At 41.2% G+C, this 18,720-nt stretch overlaps 1 long non-coding RNA gene across 1 annotated transcript; it reads left to right on the top strand.

The window, feature by feature from the left end:
* The first annotated feature begins 9,629 nt into the window (after positions 1 to 9,629).
* On the top strand, positions 9,630 to 16,158 carry LOC101942991 (uncharacterized). The gene is made up of 5 exons (XR_010589438.1): positions 9,630 to 9,684; positions 10,245 to 10,379; positions 11,272 to 11,397; positions 12,573 to 12,639; positions 15,435 to 16,158. It is a non-coding gene; the product is annotated as an uncharacterized LOC101942991 (long non-coding RNA).
* The last annotated feature ends 2,562 nt before the right edge of the window (positions 16,159 to 18,720 follow it).

Here is an 18,720-nt window from a genome sequence, read left to right as displayed (position 1 = left end):
ATGAATCTGTAAACTCGGGGGTGGTTCCGTTAGACTGGAGAATAGCTAATGTGGTTCCTATTTTCAAGAAAGGGAAAAAAAGTGATCCGGGTAACTACAGGCCTGTTAGTTTAACATCTGTAGTGTGCAAGGTGCTGGAGAAAATTCTGAAAGAGAAACTAGTTGAGGACCTTGAGGTTAATGGCAAGTGCGATAAATTACAACATGGTTTTACGAAGGGCAGATCGTGCCAAACGAATCTGATCTCCTTCTTCGAGAAAGTAAAGGACTTATTAGATAAGGGAAATGCGGTGGACCTAATATACCTGGATTTCAGTAAAGCGTTTGATACTGTACCCCATGAGGAATTATTGGTTAAGCTGGAAAAGATGGGGATCGATATGAAAATCCAGAGGTGGATAAGGAATTGGTTAATGGGCAGAATGCAGCAGGTCGTATTGAAGGGTGAACTGTTAGGTTGGAAGGAGGTTACCAGTGGAGTTCCTCAGGGTTCGGTTTTGGGACCCATTTTATTTAATCTATTTATAACTGACCTTGGAACCGACTGCAGGAGTGGACTGATAAAGTTTGCGGATGATACGAAGGTGGGAGGCGTTGCCAATTCGGAGGAGGATAGGGATATTCTGCAGGGAGATTTGAATGAGCTTGTGAATTGGAGTATCAGAAATAGGATGAAATTTAATAGTGAAAAGTGTAAGGTGATGCATTTAGGGATGACTAACAACAATTTTAGTTACAAGCTGGGGACGCATTGGTTAGAAGTAACGGAAGAGGAGAAGGACCTAGGGGTTCTGGTAGACCGGAGGATGAGTATGAGTCGACAATGTGACGTGGTGGTGAAAAAAGCAAATGCGGTCTTGGGATGCATTAGGCGAGGTATATCTAGTAGGGATAAGGAGGTGCTGCTTCCGTTATATAAGGCGCTGGTGAGACCTCATTTGGAGTACTGTGTGCAGTTCTGGTCTCCCATGTTTAAAAAAGATGAACTCAAATTGGAACGAGTGCAGAGAAGGGCCACTAGGATGATCAGAGGAATGGAAAACCTGTCGTATGAAAGGAGACTAGAGGAGCTTGGGCTGTTTAGTCTGACAAAACGAAGGCTGAGGGGGGATATGATTGCTCTCTTTAAATATATCAGAGGGATAAATACCAGGGAGGGAGAGGAATTATTCCAGCTTAGTACTAATGTGGACATGAGAACGAATGGATATAAACTGGCAGTGGGGAAGTTTAGGCTTGAAATTAGACAAAGGTTTCTGACCGTCAGAGGGGTGAAATATTGGAACAGCCTTCCGAGGGAAACGGTGGGGGCGAGGGACCTGTCTGGTTTTAAGATTAAATTAGATAAGTTTATGGAGGGAATGGTTTAATGGTAAAACATATTAGCTGAGGAATACCGAGCAATAGCAGGTAAATAATATAATGGCTAACAAGGGTAAGGCTGGAGACTCTTGCCTACATGCTCGGGGTCTTACTGATTGCCATATTTGGGGTCGGGAAGGAATTTTCCTCCAGGGTAGATTGGCTGAGGCCCTGGAGGTTTTTCGCCTTCCTCCGCAGCATGGGGCAGGGATCGCTAGCAGGAGGGTTCTCTGCCAATTGAAGTCACCAAGACACAGGATTTGGGGACTTCATCAGCAGAGTCAAGGGAAGGGTAGGGACGGTTTTGTGGCCTGCAGCATGCAGGGGGTCAGACCAGATGATCATAATGGTCCCTTCTGACCTTAAAGTCTATGAGTCTATGGGTCAGCAGGGCTGCATATTGGATGCCAGGAAGGCGCAACTCCCGGGGGCACCCAGGCCAACCCTACGGATGCTGCTAAGGGAAAAATCTTCTGGCTGGAGTGCATGTGGCACGCACACACCAGATTGGAATGGACATGAACAAGCACTTGAAGAAGAATATTATTTCTTTAAATAAATAAAAGATGCTGTGATGAGGGGTTCCACGCACTGCTAAGATGGCACCTCCTCTTGGAGGTTCTAAAAATAGCTTGCAACAAAAGAAAGTTCCACCTCTTTCTGCAGTTGCCCACTGTCTCTCCACCTCTCTTTGAGTCTGCATCCCCTCTATCACACTATGAGCTGTTCCTGCCTCTTTATGACAACAACCAGTCACTCTTCCTGTTTTTCTCTCCTGGGGTACCAAAGACTTCCTTCAGAAGTCCTAAGCAGTCTTCCCATTCACTGCCTTGTAGTGCAACTCCCTCAATGGCTGTCAAGGAAACACGGGCCAGCCCGCTACACTGAGTTCTGGCTAAGGGACCCTCTGGCCAGCAATCAAAGCCTGTTCCCTTCTAGACCTTATTGCCTTTCCTGAGCCCTGTCCTGACTTCTCCTCTCACTGGGTTTGCCAGCCCAAACACACCTCCCTTCTCCCAGGGTGTGACTACAGACTTTCCCCTCCTTTGCTGCCAATTTCCAGCCTTTATAATCACCTCCTCAGCTGGCTTCCTCATTCAATCAGTGGATTGCTTAGTCACCTGATTCCTCTCCGCTGTGGCCTATTGGGTTAATTAGCCCTCTTCTCAGTCTGCATTAACCCTTTCAAGGAAAGTATGGGGTGAACCCCCCATCACAGTTGCATTTATTTGTCTACTTTCTTTATTGCCCTTCGTGTCCGAATTGTTCACAATCCTCCATTTTGTTGCTGCGTTGCTAGGAATTGTCCAAATAGAATTTTTAATTGTTTCTATTTTTCTATATATCCAAGAAGGTACTAAAAGTTAACAGATGCCAAGAAATAATCTCAGATGTCATGATGCAATCACTGTTAACAAATGCTTACATATGAATGGCCATCACTTTCTAGGTGCAAGGTGTACAGTAACGCCTCGCTTAACATTGTAGATATGTTCCTGAAAAATGCGACTTTAAGCTAAACGATGTTAAGCTAATCCCATTTCCCCATAAGAATTAATGTAAATAGGGCTGGCTAGGTTCCAGGGAAATTTTTTTCACCAGACAAAAAACTATATATTATATAGATATTCACACAGTATACATTTTAAACAAACAATTTAATACTGCTCACAACTATGATGATTGTGAAGCTTGGTTGAGGAGGTGAAGTTAGAGGGTGGAAGAGGGAGGGATATTTCCCAGGGAATGCCTTGCTGCTAAATGATGAACTAGCACTTGGCTGAGCCCTCAAGGATTAACATGTTGTTGTTAATGTAGCCTCTCACACAAGGCAGCACGAACATGAGGGAGGGGAGACAGCATAGCAGACAGAGACAGACACATAGCTTGTTTGTGGGAGAGAGAGAGAGATGCACAATGCTCCTTTAAGTAAGCTGACCCACTCTTAAGTGCATTGTCTTTTTAAGTGGATCAGGAAGTTGAGACAGCAGCTGCTGCCCCAAGCACTCTCTGTCTCTCTCCGTCTGTGTCCCCTCCCTGCTCTATATGGAGAAGGGGTAAGCGGGGTGCAGGAGCAGGGGGAGGGGGACACCCTGACATTAGCCCCTCTTTCCCCCCCCACCACGCACAGCAAGCAGGAGTGTCTGGGAGCAGCTCCAAGGTAGAGGGCAGGAGCAGCACATGACCGTGGGGGAAGGGACAGCTGAACTGCTGGCAATTGATAGCCTGCTGGGCAGCTGCAGCACAGGGAACTTAGGGGAGCAGGGAGCTGATGGGGGGGCTACTGGTCCACCCTGGTTACAAGCCCCCACCAGTTAGCTGCAAAAGGCTGCTCTTCCTGCAAGCAGTGGACAAAGCAGGCAGCTGCCAAAGGACATTAAAAGGGAGCATTGCTCAACTTTAAACAAATATGTTCCCTAATTGATCAGCAACGTTAACCGGGACAACTTTAAGTGAGGATTTACTGTACCAAGAATTGTTTCTAGGAAAAGAAGTGTCCAAAGCTCACCACTTTTAGCACTGCGCATACATTTTTCTTACTGTTCTTATACCACTGGTGATCTGACTTAATCATTTCATCCTGGTCTTCCTGAAACCACTGGAGACAAGTTTATTCCATTAGTGCTGGAAAAACTGTCAGTATTTTGGTTCTTTTAATTTATTTGTATTTTTTAATTTTTTGTATTAAGGCAAAGTTACATTATTGGTTGTAATCAGACTAATTATACATTACTTATTATTTATTCAGGATCAGATTAATATTCAGAGAACCTGGCTAAAGATTCTGGTTTGCTGACTGAGTTCTCCTCCTCTGAGTGTGTTAAAAAGGATGACCAAATTTCTAAAAACCTATCCTTTTTCTGGAGTTTCGCTTGTGTAAGTACTTGGTGTGAAAGCTTTTCCACTACAAGGACAGTCCACATTTTACTTTCTTATATAACACCCCCTATTTATATAATACAATTCCATAGGAGGAGGAGTCACATTTTTCCAGTAATGTGCAATACAAAGTCTAGCTGCTAGCAATAAGAAGAAAATACTTTGCCATTTTGTTTAAAATGCAGATCCTTTACTGGAGCATTAAGTAAGGAAGTCAGGGGATTGCTAAGAAGCCAGCATTTTGTCATAAGATGAATCTCTTTAATAATTTCCTCTCAAAACTTTCTAATTCCTGGACACATCTACCACGTGTGCAAGTATGTTCCCATTTCCCCACAATCTCTCTAACAGAGCTTTTCTCTAGCAGCAACAATGTGATGGATCCTAACTGAAGTCTAATGTCATTTACACACTAAATTTATATAAATTTTATTTATGAACTACACAAATTGAAGATGCATATCCCTCTCCCCTCTTTTCTTCTGGGTTGTAATCTTCTCAACATCTTTTTCAGTCAAAATTGTTTATATCTTAGAAATTACAATTCTATTTTTGGTAAAGGCTTTAATTTTAATTTTATATATATATATATATATATATATATATATATATATATATATATATATATATATACATACACGTGTGCATACATAAATATGTAATGTAACTGAACAATACAGTTGAACTGTATGTTGAGTGCTTTGGTAGGGAGACGGTATCTGATGAATACTATTGTTATAAAGTTAAAGGTGTTTAATTTGGATACAACCAAATTTGGTTATTTTTAACATAACTATGACCTTTCTATGACTTTTACTAAAATTTGCCATGATGCCCACATCGCCAGATACACAAATCTCTTGCCAACAGCAATTAGTAATAGAGAACATTTGGTTATAATCTATTAATATCAAGCTATTATGATGAATGAGTTGCATTCTGCCATCTTCCCACCTCCACAGCCATCAGTCATTCTGTTTAGTTTGTTGTTGAATTAAAATGTGTTAAGTTTTTCAGCATGTTACCACACAAAATCACTCAGTAAGTTACACATGACTTGGATATCTGAAAAAGCACACAACTACAACAAATATATGCTTTCAGGGGTCATGTGCATATCTCTGCAAAAGTGACAAAAAAGTGAAAATAAAATTAGAAACTAAAAACAATGTAGAGTCAGAAAAAGGAATTTAAAAACTAGAGAGAGGAAGCAGTACTAACAGCCTGTGAAATTACTAGCTCTGTATGACAGTTCATACTGTGCTATCAGGGATTTCATGTTCTTTTTTGACAAATATTAAGTTGTGATAGATAAATAAAATATACAAGTTTTTTCTTGTTTTCTGTGTTCTTTTCCAAAAATATAAATAAATAATAAACTAGGATACTGGGAGAAAGACTTGGAGAAACTAAAAGAGGGAAGCATTATATCATTGATTAATGTACATGTGAATATGACAGTTCTATTACATGAGATAAATAAAAAGTGTTGCATATAAATAAAAAGGTGATACATTTAATGTTTGATATTTTAATAGGCTATTTATCAGTATTAATTCTCACTGTGCTGCAGTTTATCCATCTTTAAAATGGAGAGAATACCTATTTGCTCCACACTGTGTTTAGTGACTAGACTAAATGAACATTTGTACTTACTTTCCTGCACAGAAAGAAGCAGAATCATCTATTACATGACCTCGGTTCTGGCAGATAAAGCTCTTTACCAACCACTGCTTGCAGAAGCTGTGGGCACAAATTAGGACAAGCACTTGTGAGAATAACAGCTCCCAAAACACCAGACTGCTGAACCCTTTGAGGAAAAACCCCTCCTAAGAGTCCATCCACAAAAATCCATCTCCTTTACCATCCAAGTTCTGGAATACTCCTGAAACCACTGTGACAGCAGCTCCATGGCAACAATTTCCACTTCAACAGTTTCCTTGTAATTACTGCAGAACCATGCACCTCTGGCTTTCAGAACAGCTAAGATAGGGCACTAATGTTTAGCTGGGCTCGCATCTTTGATCACACCCATCATGTTTGGCAATCTCATATGTGGTGCTTTCTGGCAAGAATGTAGAAATCACATCAGATCTTTTTGTATCTTCTGGTAAGACCCATAGCAGCAGAGACCAATTCTTAATTGTATGTTTTAAAGCCAAAAGAGAGACACTCTTGATACAGCATTTCATGTAGCATACCACACTAAGGAAATTAGAGTGAATGACAAATGGCCAAAGGAACTTAAGATAACTGAGCCCTTTTGTACATAGTAGTATTACATATCTACGTAGTATGTGCTAAGTAAAGTTTGAGATATCACATCCATGGAGCAGTTTTATTTTTAAAAGTAAGGTCAGTTAACCTGTAGTCAGTACACAAAATGTTTTAAGACCATATCAGTGTTTTTTAGTAGTTAGAGCAGGGATGTGAAAATCAAAACTTGAATTCAGTTCCCACCTCTGTCACTGACTTCCCTTACACCACTTACACTCACTCCACCAAAATGAGGTTAATAATAATTAATTACTTCACAAGGGTGTTCTGTTGCTTAATTAATGTTTGGCACTTCAATATTTGATGATGAAAGGATCAGAAAGAGTTAATTAGGGCATTGCTTTAATATCTGATATTTAGAGCAGTTGTCAGTTTATAACTATAAATGTATTTGTACAATGTATAGCTTGATGAAAAAGATATATAATGCTTTTCTTCAGCAGGTACTTTACTTAAAAAGACAAAGTAGATAATTGAAATATTATCTGTAGTCTGTCCCTGGGGCACAGATATTAAGTAATTTCTACAAGTCACTGTCAGTCGAAGCAGAACCATATAAAGAACCCAGACCTCCTAATTCTCCTGTTCTATCTTCCTCTCTATAGCTACCTGTCATGTGATGAACTACACCTTATGTGATGAACTACTTTTACTGAACCAGGGCTGACTGCAGACAGACACCAGAGATGCCAGCTGTTAGCCAAGCATGGGAAGCAGAACTCGGGATCTTCAGCTCCAAAAATAGGCCTTTGTCACTTGAGCACAAAGAGAATTTTTACCACCAGTTCTCCCTAAAATTGGAGCTTTACTTTATCTTTTTCGGCTAGTTTCTAGAGAGGGCATATAATCATAAACAAATGGGCAGGGCAGGCAGGGATGCACACATACATAACAGCCACTACATCACCCCCTTTTTGTGAGTTAACACCTGGTTGTCATGGCAATTGCACCACATCCTTCATTGTGACATCCTCTAGCCCAAGCAAAGCTATTGAGGCAATGAACAAAAGTCAGTGCTCAATTTGGCCTCAGAGAGAGACAGTTGGTGCTGTGCTGTACTGCAGCAATTTTGACAATTTCTGTTACATAGGATTCAAGATTCGGCATTCAGACCTCAGAAGTAAGTGAATTTTTTCATGTACCCAATATAAGAAAACTGTGTGAGTTTTTTTATGAATGGAGTTGTGGGGCCACAGGGGTTTCAGCCTAGTTCTTAGTGGGCATTAGATAGATTAATCCTGTAACTTTGAACCAAGATGATTCCAAATGAAAACAAAGCTAACAAAGAAAAGCCTGAAAAGAATCTTAACCTAGTATGGCAGGAATGATAGACAGAATGCTGAATCAAACAGCAGCTTTGACTTTCAAGACATTTCAGGCATACCTGAACATTACTTGGTGTCTATTCTTTTTTAAACTGTCTGTTGTCTACTTACACCGGTGTTTTCAACTCCTTCAGTCATGGGGGTTTTAACATGGATCATTTGTTGTTCGGCTGGATATTTTCATTGTAGTTAGTGCTGGGGGTTGAGAGCCAGACTTCTGAGATCTAGTCCCCAGCTTTGCCATTGGCTTGCTTTCAATACTGATCTGGCCTATATAAAGAGCAGTGTTCTCAGGATCAATCCCCTAATCCACTCAGTTCTCTTCATAATATATTTTATTAACATCAGATCTACTTCAAATTATGAGATCTTAAAAGACTAAGAATAAAATCCATCCTGTTTGAAATAATCTAGGAAAATCAATTTATGGCCCTTAAATAATTCTCCCCATACTAATCCAGGAGTCCATGTCATGTATTGTTATGTGTCTTATAAATTCAATATCAGTGAGGCTCACTTTATCCCACATATGCACATATTAGTGGTATCTGTGTCCATTATAAGATGGGTAACCGCTTGCAAGTTAAAATCTAGTTGTTTCACTATCCCCTCACTTGTGCCCACTCCCTGTTTTATGGATTGCAAAGACAATGATTAGGTGACCTAAAGCAGCTCCACTATAATCCTAGTGCAGTAGCCTGTGTATTTTCCACTTTTGTGGGCACAATGGGTAGATCTGGCAAAGGATTGTTCAAGGAGCATGTTTTGCCCTGCAGCACCAAGGGCTTCACTGTCTGACTTTTCTTTATATTGAAGGACTCTTAACTTCATTATAGAAATAAGGACTCAGAGAGAGTTAATGCCATAAGAATTGCTCAGAAATTATTTGACTCTTGGTTTACAATGCTGGTTTTTAATTTATTTCATGATCATATTAACTGCCTTGAAAAGGCAGCTGCTAAATGCCTTTCCAACTGCTACAAACCTAATTTTGAACTTGTCCTAAAGAAAGCAGCAGAGCCTACTCCACTGTCGCAATAGCTTACTGGGTTTGTTTTCTGGGAAAAACCTTAAATAGGACTTGATCAGTCTCTTAAACAGAGGGATATTGTATGAGATATGGGAACAGTTTTAAGGCCATCTTCAGCTGCAGAGATCACCTCATTGTTTAATTAATTCCTTTGCCCCATCACTAATGAGATGAGTACCAACCAGAAAAACAGTCCTATCTTCAAAAGTCAATAATAATCCTCTGTCTAGCCAGTGAATTTTATATATATATATATATATCACCAATCACCACAACATCTCTCTATCCATCTATCAAAGTAGGGAAGTATTATTTCCCTCTCACATAACACAATAAAAAGGGGTCACCTAATGAAATTAATAGGCAGTGGATTTAAAACAAAATGAAGTATTTCTTCACCCAATGCATAGTCAACCTGTGGAATTCATTGCCAAGGGATGTTGTGAAGACCAATAGTATAACTGGGTTCAAAAAAGAATTAGATAAATTCATGGACGATAGCTCCATCAATGGCTATATTAGTCAAGATGGTCAGGGACTCAATCCCCAGGCTCCAGGTATCCTAAACCTCTAGTGCTAGAAGCTGGGACTATACAACACTTGAAATTGCCCAGTAATGTTCATTCCTTCTGAAGCATCTGGCACTGGTCACTTTCAGAAGACAAGATACTCCCATTGTCCGATCATCTCTCTTTAACCGCATGTAAGATTTCCCTAATGTCTAATGTAAATGTCTCTATTTTTATTCAATTAAGGTCTGAGAACCCATTAGTGGATGATGAATTACCTGAAGTCAATGTTGGATTCTTGGTAAGAAGATCAGAAAAGTTTTACCTTGTACACACTGTACAGAATGACAAAGTATATGGGGGAGGGGAAGTGACAGGGAAAAAGGTCAGAGTTTGGGCCACATAGTGTAGCCAAAAAGCCTCCGAATACCATGTAGGCCACTGACAGCTTCACACATAAACCTGCAGGCAGCTCTGCTTAGTGTATAGTGTCGCATGTCTCCTTCTGAACCCCCTAACAGTTGAGTGGTTAAATGTCTGGGTTCCTCTCAGAGATCCCTTCCTAAAATAATATTTTTAGGTGCCTCAAAAACTCACCCTTTTAAATCAGGTTTCCTGCTCAATGCTGGAGTCAGCAATCCTTTATCTCCTCTACTGTTCACAGCATTCCTTAAACCCACAGTTCATAAATTGCTTCGGTTATTGGTAAAATACTCTTATTAGGAACTCATTGGGATATTGTCTGTCAGTTTACGCAGAGGAACAGAATAATAAACATACTGTGTTTTCCAACCCTAAATCGATAGGAATGCGTAGGGCACTGGGAGGAGTCTAACATTTTGTTGTTTCCATTTCATTTAGGATGAAGGGTCCATCAAGGGCCAGAACACGTGTCCACACCCAATTTTCAGCTACTTTTTGGCTCCTCACATACTTTTTCTTGCCTAATGAAGCCTCTTCACCTCTCAAAAAGGCAGATCCATCCTCCTTCATCAGGTAATTCTGGCAATGAGCATACTCCTTGCACTAGGTTAGAGTACTTTGGAGGCTGCAGGGTTTCAGGTACATGTGTGGAACAGGGCCCCAATCTTTCTGAAAATATGGATGCAGCACTGTTCAAAAAACTTTTCCTTAGCCAAGGGTGTGCCTCCTGCCTGGACCCCAGCAAAGTCTGGGAATGCCCATATCTGGAGCTTGGGACCCATTTTTCTAGTTTATGATGCTCTCAAGAGTGAGAAAAGAAGGGAATTAGGAACAGAAAATGCAGCAGTCACATGTTTAGTGTGATCTCAACTTTGCTCTCTGTATTTCACTGGGACTATAGAGTAGGCAGGGAGTGAGGAATAGCTCTACTCAGAGGACAACGTACTTACAAAGGTATTTCTACAGTGCAGTTTGGGGAAGGGGCAACTGAGAGCTCCTCCAAAGATCTCAATCACTTGTAAAGAGATTATTCCCTAAAATCCTTTGCCTGTGAGTAATGGAACACTCCATCCCTGATTCAATGGAGTTTATTTTCTCCTTTGGTAGTGACCAAGACCAAGAAGAATGGCTGATGAAATAAAGCTCGTGGTGGGACAGCTGATGGCCATATAGGGATTAGGGAGTCATGGGGCTCACTGCTTTTCCTTTCTCTTGCCCATTTAGCTGATATGAGAATTTAGGAGTCTGCAGGAGCCCAGTTCCCCAAATTGATTTGAAATTTTTGTTGATGAAACAATAGAGATTTTATTAGACGATAGAAGAAAGTTGCATTAAAATTGATTTTACCAGGTGGTGGGATCATTCAGTGTTATTAATGTAAATTATGGTATATGAGGAGGCAGGAGATACATGAGACAATTTCTTTCCTGATACTCATATTTCCTTTCCATTCATGTTATTTTAGGATGAATACTCCATCATGGGTTCATTTAATCAGTGACTCTCCCTTGCCTGCCCCTTTACTTCCCGAGGCTCCGTTCTTTGTGCTTTATGAAACTTTCCTCAAACAGACCAGACCCTCTACCCCTGAGTGAGTATTGGGATTTCTTCACCTGTATCTATACTGGGGAGAGTGCATGTCCAAGTTTGTGCAGGGCTTTGGGTGTAGAGAATATTACTAGATTTCTAATAAGATAAACACATAATATATTTGCTGCAGTCATTGTAAGAAAGAACTATATTCTCTCTCACCCTAGGCATTTTCTGACCAACAACCAGCTCCAACCATTCCTCCTCACGTTAACATTCTCTTGCAATGCAAATATACCTTTCCTGAGTAACAGCCGTGTTAGTCTGTATCCGCAAAAAGAAGAACAGGAGTACTTGTGGCACCTTAGAGACTAACAAATTTACCTTTCCTGCAATCCTGACTTCACCTTGCTACTATCTAGTTAGTGATTGTCATATTGTCCCCTATCACTGCAGTTCAGTGGAAGGGAAAAGTCTTAACGTATTTGCAGAGTGATTCAAAGACTCAGTGATTCAAAGTCTACACTACCTGTCGGATTGGCGGACAGCGATCGATCCAGCACGGGTCGATTTATCACGTCTAGTCTAGACATGATAAATCGACCCCCTAGTGCTCTCCCATTGACTCCTGTACTCCGCCACCGCGACAAGCACAGGCAGAGTCAACAGTGGAGCCACCGCAGAGAAAACATGCGGTCTAAGTACGTTGACTTCAGCTACATTATTCACTTAACTGAAGTTGCGTAACTTAGATCGATCCCCCACAGTGTAGACCAAGCCTCAGTTACTGCTTTGGCAAAGGAGTTTACTACTATTCCTATAGTTGGAACTCAGAGCTGCCCAGTTACATATTATCCTGAATTTTATGGCCTACCACCTGCCATTCTGACAATTCTGTGGTTCGGAGCAAGATATTTGATTTCAGCTACTTGTAGGATAGATTGTGTTATCCCTGTAGTCCCATAGAGTAATAGAAACACTTGTTTGGGTAAAGCAGCTTTGGTTGTTCCCCTTCCCACAATTATTTACTTGTTTCTACTGCCGCAGCCAAGCCTGAGAGGCTTTGAACTATGGATTTTATTAGAAGTTGGAGGCAAGGAAAGTGGATTTAAATAGAATGTACTGGTAGAGGTGAATTTAGCTGTGCATTAACAGGGGCCACTATGACATATTTAGGACAAGTGGGGACATTGTTCAGCTGCTAATAATATTTTGCATCTATTTCTCTTATTTTAGGACACAGTGTACATACAGATTCAGTGATCAGCCCCAAGAAGGCCATGTAGTGCCAATCCCCTCTTCAGTGAGTATTCAAGTTCTCCTTAATTCTAGCTTGTGCGTACATTAAGAATGGTGTGGAAGAGGATCCGTAAGGGCTTAAGTGTATGTAAGGAATAGTGCTGCCACCTTCCTGATAATGGAGGACAGTTCTCTCAGTCTGGGAACTGTAAGAAAGCTCGACATTCTCTCTCTCACCCTGGGCACTGTCTGACCCCTAAATAGCCCTGACCATGACTCCACACCTTAACATCCAAAACACTCCACACCCCAACATCCATGATTAGAGCAAATTGTCCCACCCTTTCCTTATCTCCAGCATTTGGCCACTGAACAGATCACAGTGTGTTCGTTGCCCTGGGAGGCTTCAGTCCAACCATTCTATCCTGAAAGAGGTTTGCTTTAATTTTGAGCAGACCCTCTTCCATTCAGTGAGTACAGGAGATCTACTGTGCAGGGACATCTTTCTTTCTTTTGTGCAGGGAGGGGTCAGTAAAGGCTCAGGTTAAAGCATAGAATAGAGTTGCCATCTACCTGAAAACATAAATACAAGATGATTATGTTGCTCCAGGCATTCTAAGGAGGCACCAAATTCCAGATTCCTCAGGACACTGGCCGACCAACATCTTCTCCCAACTATTGCTTCTCATCTTAGCATTTACATCAAGAAAGAATGATTCTTTACTTTCCAATTTATATCATGTCATCAGAGCTTTAAAGAGCAGCATACAATGTCTCTGCACAAAAGAGCTTACAATGCAGCACATTGATACAGATCTTACTGAGAGGTAGTAAAATGGGATTGTGCTGATGCAAATGTTTGTGCTTCTTTTCCCTTGAGACATAGATCTCCTTCATCTCCAACTTTACAGTCTCAGGCAGATCAACTGAAGAATGGGCCATCTTCTGCCCAGCGAATACTGAGTCTCTCTTCAGTTCCTCCCTCCTCAAAAACCACACAGGGTGATACGTCAGTGTAGGGAGTAGGGTGGAGGCGTGTAATATGGCAATCAACTTCCTGAAAGGGGAAGTGTTGGATGATCACACCTTGCAGGCATTTTAAGGAAGCACCAGCTTCTGGATCACTCAGGGCACTGCCTGGTCTATGACAAAACTTGGTCATAGCTTCTCATTTTAGCATCTCCTTCAAAAGTCAATCATGCTTTACCCCTGGGGGAATTCTGCACCAAAAAAAAAAATCAAAATTCTGCAAAATTCTGCATCCTTTATTTGTCAAAATAATGCAATATAATCACACCAGATTCAACTGTTTTGGTAATTTATTTAAACTACAATACAGAAAAAACACAATAATTATTCAGCATTTCCTAAGCACATGAAAGTTAAGTTACAAACACTTGGTAACTAATACCCTTTCATTTAAATTACATTACAGAACACCAAACAGGAAAAAAAAAAAGTAGAATGTCATTTTAAATTGTTCAGACTTTAACACATGAAAGTCATACAGTTTTGGTAATCATTGTCCTGGACCTGGCTGGGTACTTTGGGAAGTGCTTGGTTCTGATTGTCCTGACATTTTATTGACTCTTTGGTAAATGTTTTATTTGCCCTCAAAGTCTGAGATGATTTCTAACCCCATTGTGCCACTTTGGCACAGAAATAAAGTGAGAAAGCACATAGATCTTCCTAGCTGAGGATTCCCTTACTCTCATTTATAATAAGGCTCCTTTACATCACTCTGGCAATGTAGGGGCCTTAAAACTTTTACAGGTTTTATACTCCTGGGGAAATTGACCGAGAATGGGAACAGTTAACTAACAATAGCAACATTAACAACATTAACTTTAACAGTCAGGCTGCTACATTTTTGCTTCAGAGAATGAGATCAATTAACCATCAACAGCAACTTTAACGACATTACTAACTACATAGTCAGGCTGCTAATGCCTCAGAGAATGAATCTAACTCAGGCAGGGCTACTACATTTGTGCCTCTAGACTGCCTCGTGCATAATAAAAAGCCCTACCCTTCCACACCAGTGAGCTGTTGTAGCAAGGGAGAGGAACAGAGTCTCTCTCGATTGTTCACGCACATACCACCAGCGCCCCCTGACAGTAATCATGCAGGCATGCATGCCCAGCCTCCCGCCCCCCTCTCTGAGGTTGCTCCATGCATGCTGGAACAGACGCGCTGCTGGGGAAGAGGCCATGTCCCCCGTAGATTTTATTTGCATTTTTCTGTGCAGAGGCACAGAAAAATGCAGGCCATATGAATTCCCCCAGCAGTAAATCCTTTTCCCCTCCCTATCTTTACCCTGTATCATGCTATCTTGTTCCTTCTCTGTTATGTGTGAGTGAGGGCCTTGTTTCCTTTATTACAGACTCAGTTATCTGCAATATTAAATTAATTTTACTGTTAAGGCCTGGAGTCACCAGTTCTCCTGCCCTTGCTTAGTTCCTCCCTCTTGTCAAACACAATCATTAGCAGCTACTCTGATTATTTGTGCTTATGAGATTGGGAACAGGATCTAGTTTTCCACAGTTCCTTGGCATTGTCTCCTACAACCTTCCCCAGAACAATACAGATTAGCTAGACATGCAAGTCAGTGGGGTTCACTCTACTAAACACTTTGGGATATACTGGAGTCTACTTTTCTCTACCCACAGTTCTTTGCTTGCTTCTTCTGATCCACTGTAGGGACGGCGACTCTATTTTATCCTTTTGAAGAGTCATGTAGATCCAGCTTGCTGGTGAAGTTGAGGGTATATCAACATGGACAATAAAAGCAAATGGGAAAGGTGAAATGGGGATTGTTCAGCTGTGTCTAATATTCTATTTCCATTTCTCTTATTTCAGGTTGATGCCATCTTCCTTAGGAACCTTCAGAAGCCACAGCCAATAATATGCTTAAGGTTGGCGGGTTGTCTGTGGGCGAGGACTGGCCTGCCTCTCAAGGTCTGTGAAAGCGAGGGATCATTGTCCAGGATGGGTTGTAGATCACTGATGATGCGTTGGAGAAGTTTAAGCTGAGGACTGTAGGTGATGGCCAGTGGAGTTCTGTTGGCTTCTTTCTTGGGCTTGTCTTGCAGCAGGAGGCTTCTGGGTACATGTCTGGCTCTGTTGATTTGTTTCCTTATTTCCTCATGCGGGTATCGTAGTTTTGAGAATGCTTGGTGAAGATCTTGTAGGTGTTGGTCTCTGTCTGAGAGGTTGGAGCAAACGCGGTTGTACCTCAGTGCTTGGCTGTAGATGATGGATCGTGTGGTGTGTCCGGGATGGAAGCTGGAGGCATGAAGGTAGGCATAGCGGTCAGTGGGTTTTCGGTATAGGGTGGTGTTAATGTGACCGTCACTTATTTGTACTGTGGTGTCTAGGAAGTAGACTTCCCGTGTAGATTGGTCCAGGCTGAGGTTGATGGTGGGTTGGAAGCTATTGAAATTGTGGTGGAATTCTTCCAGAGTCTCCTTCCCATGGGTCCAGATGATGAAGATGTCATCAATGTAGCGTAGGTAGAGAAGGGGCGTGAGTGGATGAGAGCTGAGGAAGCGTTGTTCCAGGTCAGCCATAAAAATGTTGTCATATTGTGGGGCCATGCGGGTGCCCATAGCGGTGCCAGTGGTCTGGAGGTATATATCGTCACCAAATTTGAAATAATTGAAACAATATACAAAACCTGTGGGAGAACACTTCAACCTCCCTGGCCACACAATAGCAGTTTTAAAGGTAGCCATCCTACAGCAAAGAAACTTCAGAACCAGACTTCAAAGAGAAACTGTTGAGCTTCAGTTCATTTGCAAATTTGACACCATCAGCTCAGGATTAAACAAAGTCTGTGAATGGCTAGCCAACTACAAGAGCAGTTTCTCCTCCCTTGGTGTTCACACCTCAACTGCTAGAAGAGGGCCTCACCCTTCCTGATTGAACTAACCTCATTATCTCTAGACTGCCTGCATATTTATATCTGCCTCTGGAAATTTCCATTACATGCATCTGACAAAGTAGGTATTCATCCACGAAAGCTTATGCTCCAATACATCTGTTAGTCTATAAGGTGCCACAGGACTCTTTGTTGCTTTTCACAGCCAATAAGTAGCCCCTATTAAATCACAGGATGAACATGTGGTCCTGAATGAGGCTTTCTTAATAAGATTGACTCCATTTCTACCTAGTAAGTGTTAAAGTTCTCCTCTATTCTGGCCTGGTTTTGCATTGGACAGGAGATGGATTGTTGGATCTTGGGCGTTAAGCAATATAACAGAGCTGCAGTTTTACTCAAATGTATTGATAGAAAGGGACTGCAGGCATTTTGATCCAAAATTAAATTCAGGATACTGTCTTATCAGCATCTAGACCTTACCGTTTTTCCTATCTAATGTGTATAATCATTTCATTTATTAATATTGACTGTATGGGCCAGAAGCATGCAAAGCAAGTTACAGATAAGTAAGAGAACAACATACCTTGTCCAGAAAAGCTTGTCATCTAGATGTCAATATACAGTTGCATGACACTGCACCTATGCTCACATTTCCCTGCCTCCCAATACTGCTTCACTCTGGACAGAGATACATTGAACGGCTCCATTTTATTACATGACCTCACAAAGAGGTGGGATGATCCTTGCTCTAGATTAGATTGGAATGTGTGGGGAACTGGAAAAGGTGATTTTTCAGATGCTGCCTATAGTTTTATTTCTACTTCTCTTATTTCAGGATGAGCCCTCCATCACTACCCAGATTAAGGCTTTGCAGACACTTGATGTGTCAAAGAGACTTTCATAATTCAGAGTAGACCAACTGACAACCAATGTGACTGGAAGTAGTTTCAGCTCCTGCTTCACTGAACAATGGAGAGAAAGAAGGTGTACATATGTGTGCATAGCGGTATGGAATAGAGGGAATAAGCTGTCACCTGATAAAAATGTAAATGCAGATTCCTTAGACCACAGCACACATTGTAAGGAGGCATCAAATTCTGTGTCACAAACAACAGGGCCTTCCACTTACTCATCTTCCCATTCAGTGACAATGAGAAGAAACCTTTTCCCTAGTTAGTATTACTTATATGGTGCCAACATAACACTGAACACTTTGCAGAGAAGTATGAAGTCTAAATCCCTGCCCCAGACCATTTACACTCTGTAGACAATTATGAGGCACTATGTCCCATACTCAGTTTTATTGCCTCCCCCACCTCCTTCACCTTGGACTGGGATACTTTACAATTTCTCATTTAAAATGGTATTGTTGGATTTTATTAATTTGGAAGGAAGGTGCAAGGATTCTGACCCATCACATGCATATAGGGATCTGGGTGGCAGTTTATTATCCTGTATATAAATATTAACATTATGTGTGGGGAGGTTTTCAGCAGCTATAATATTTTGATGCCATGTCTCTTCTTTTAGAACAAGGGCTATGGCAATGGGTAGTTTATCTGCTTACAAATAATTGATTTCCCCAGACTAGCCTCATAGCCTGGAATGAGGCATTCTTGAATCAGAAACTTTCATACGGTGAAAGTGGGGATCACTTTGGTTATTGCCTGTTTATAGATCAGGGATATGTCTAGAGGAGAGAAGCTGTGCATACCAGCATGCACCAGGGCTGCCACTTCCCTGATAATGGGAATGCACAATGAGGCAAATACTTCAGGCATTACCAAAGGCACCAAATACTGCTTCAGCCAAAATACTGTCTTACCAATACACCATCCCAGCCAGAACTTCTCATCATAACATTCTCCTTCCCCTCCTTCCTATCATCATCCTACACATGTATATAAAGTATTTATCAATTTCCCTTTCCCCTCGACCTGTGGAGTACTGCCTCTTTTCCTGTGTTTTCAATGTATTTGTTCCAATACTCAGTTGATTCTTATAGTGGGTGGAGACTACTGCAAAGCTCTAGGATGAAGAGAGCTCCTGCTCTCTTCCTTAAACACACTGGCTCCTCTGGCTACTAGTGCTTTTGAAGTCAGGAATAGGTTCATATTTGCAGGATCTCATTGAAGATTTAGATTTCTCCAACATATCCCAAAATTTTCACATTACTCCCAGGGGCAATAGAGCACGAGAAAGGTGAAAACAGTGGGATATCCTGCAATCTATTGCTACTATTTTAGATATTTGATATCAATTCAG

This window comes from Chrysemys picta, chromosome 7 (genome assembly GCF_011386835.1).
Source record: "Chrysemys picta bellii isolate R12L10 chromosome 7, ASM1138683v2, whole genome shotgun sequence".
NCBI lineage: Eukaryota > Metazoa > Chordata > Testudines > Emydidae > Chrysemys > Chrysemys picta.
This window is presented reverse-complemented; position numbering and strand designations above follow the sequence as displayed.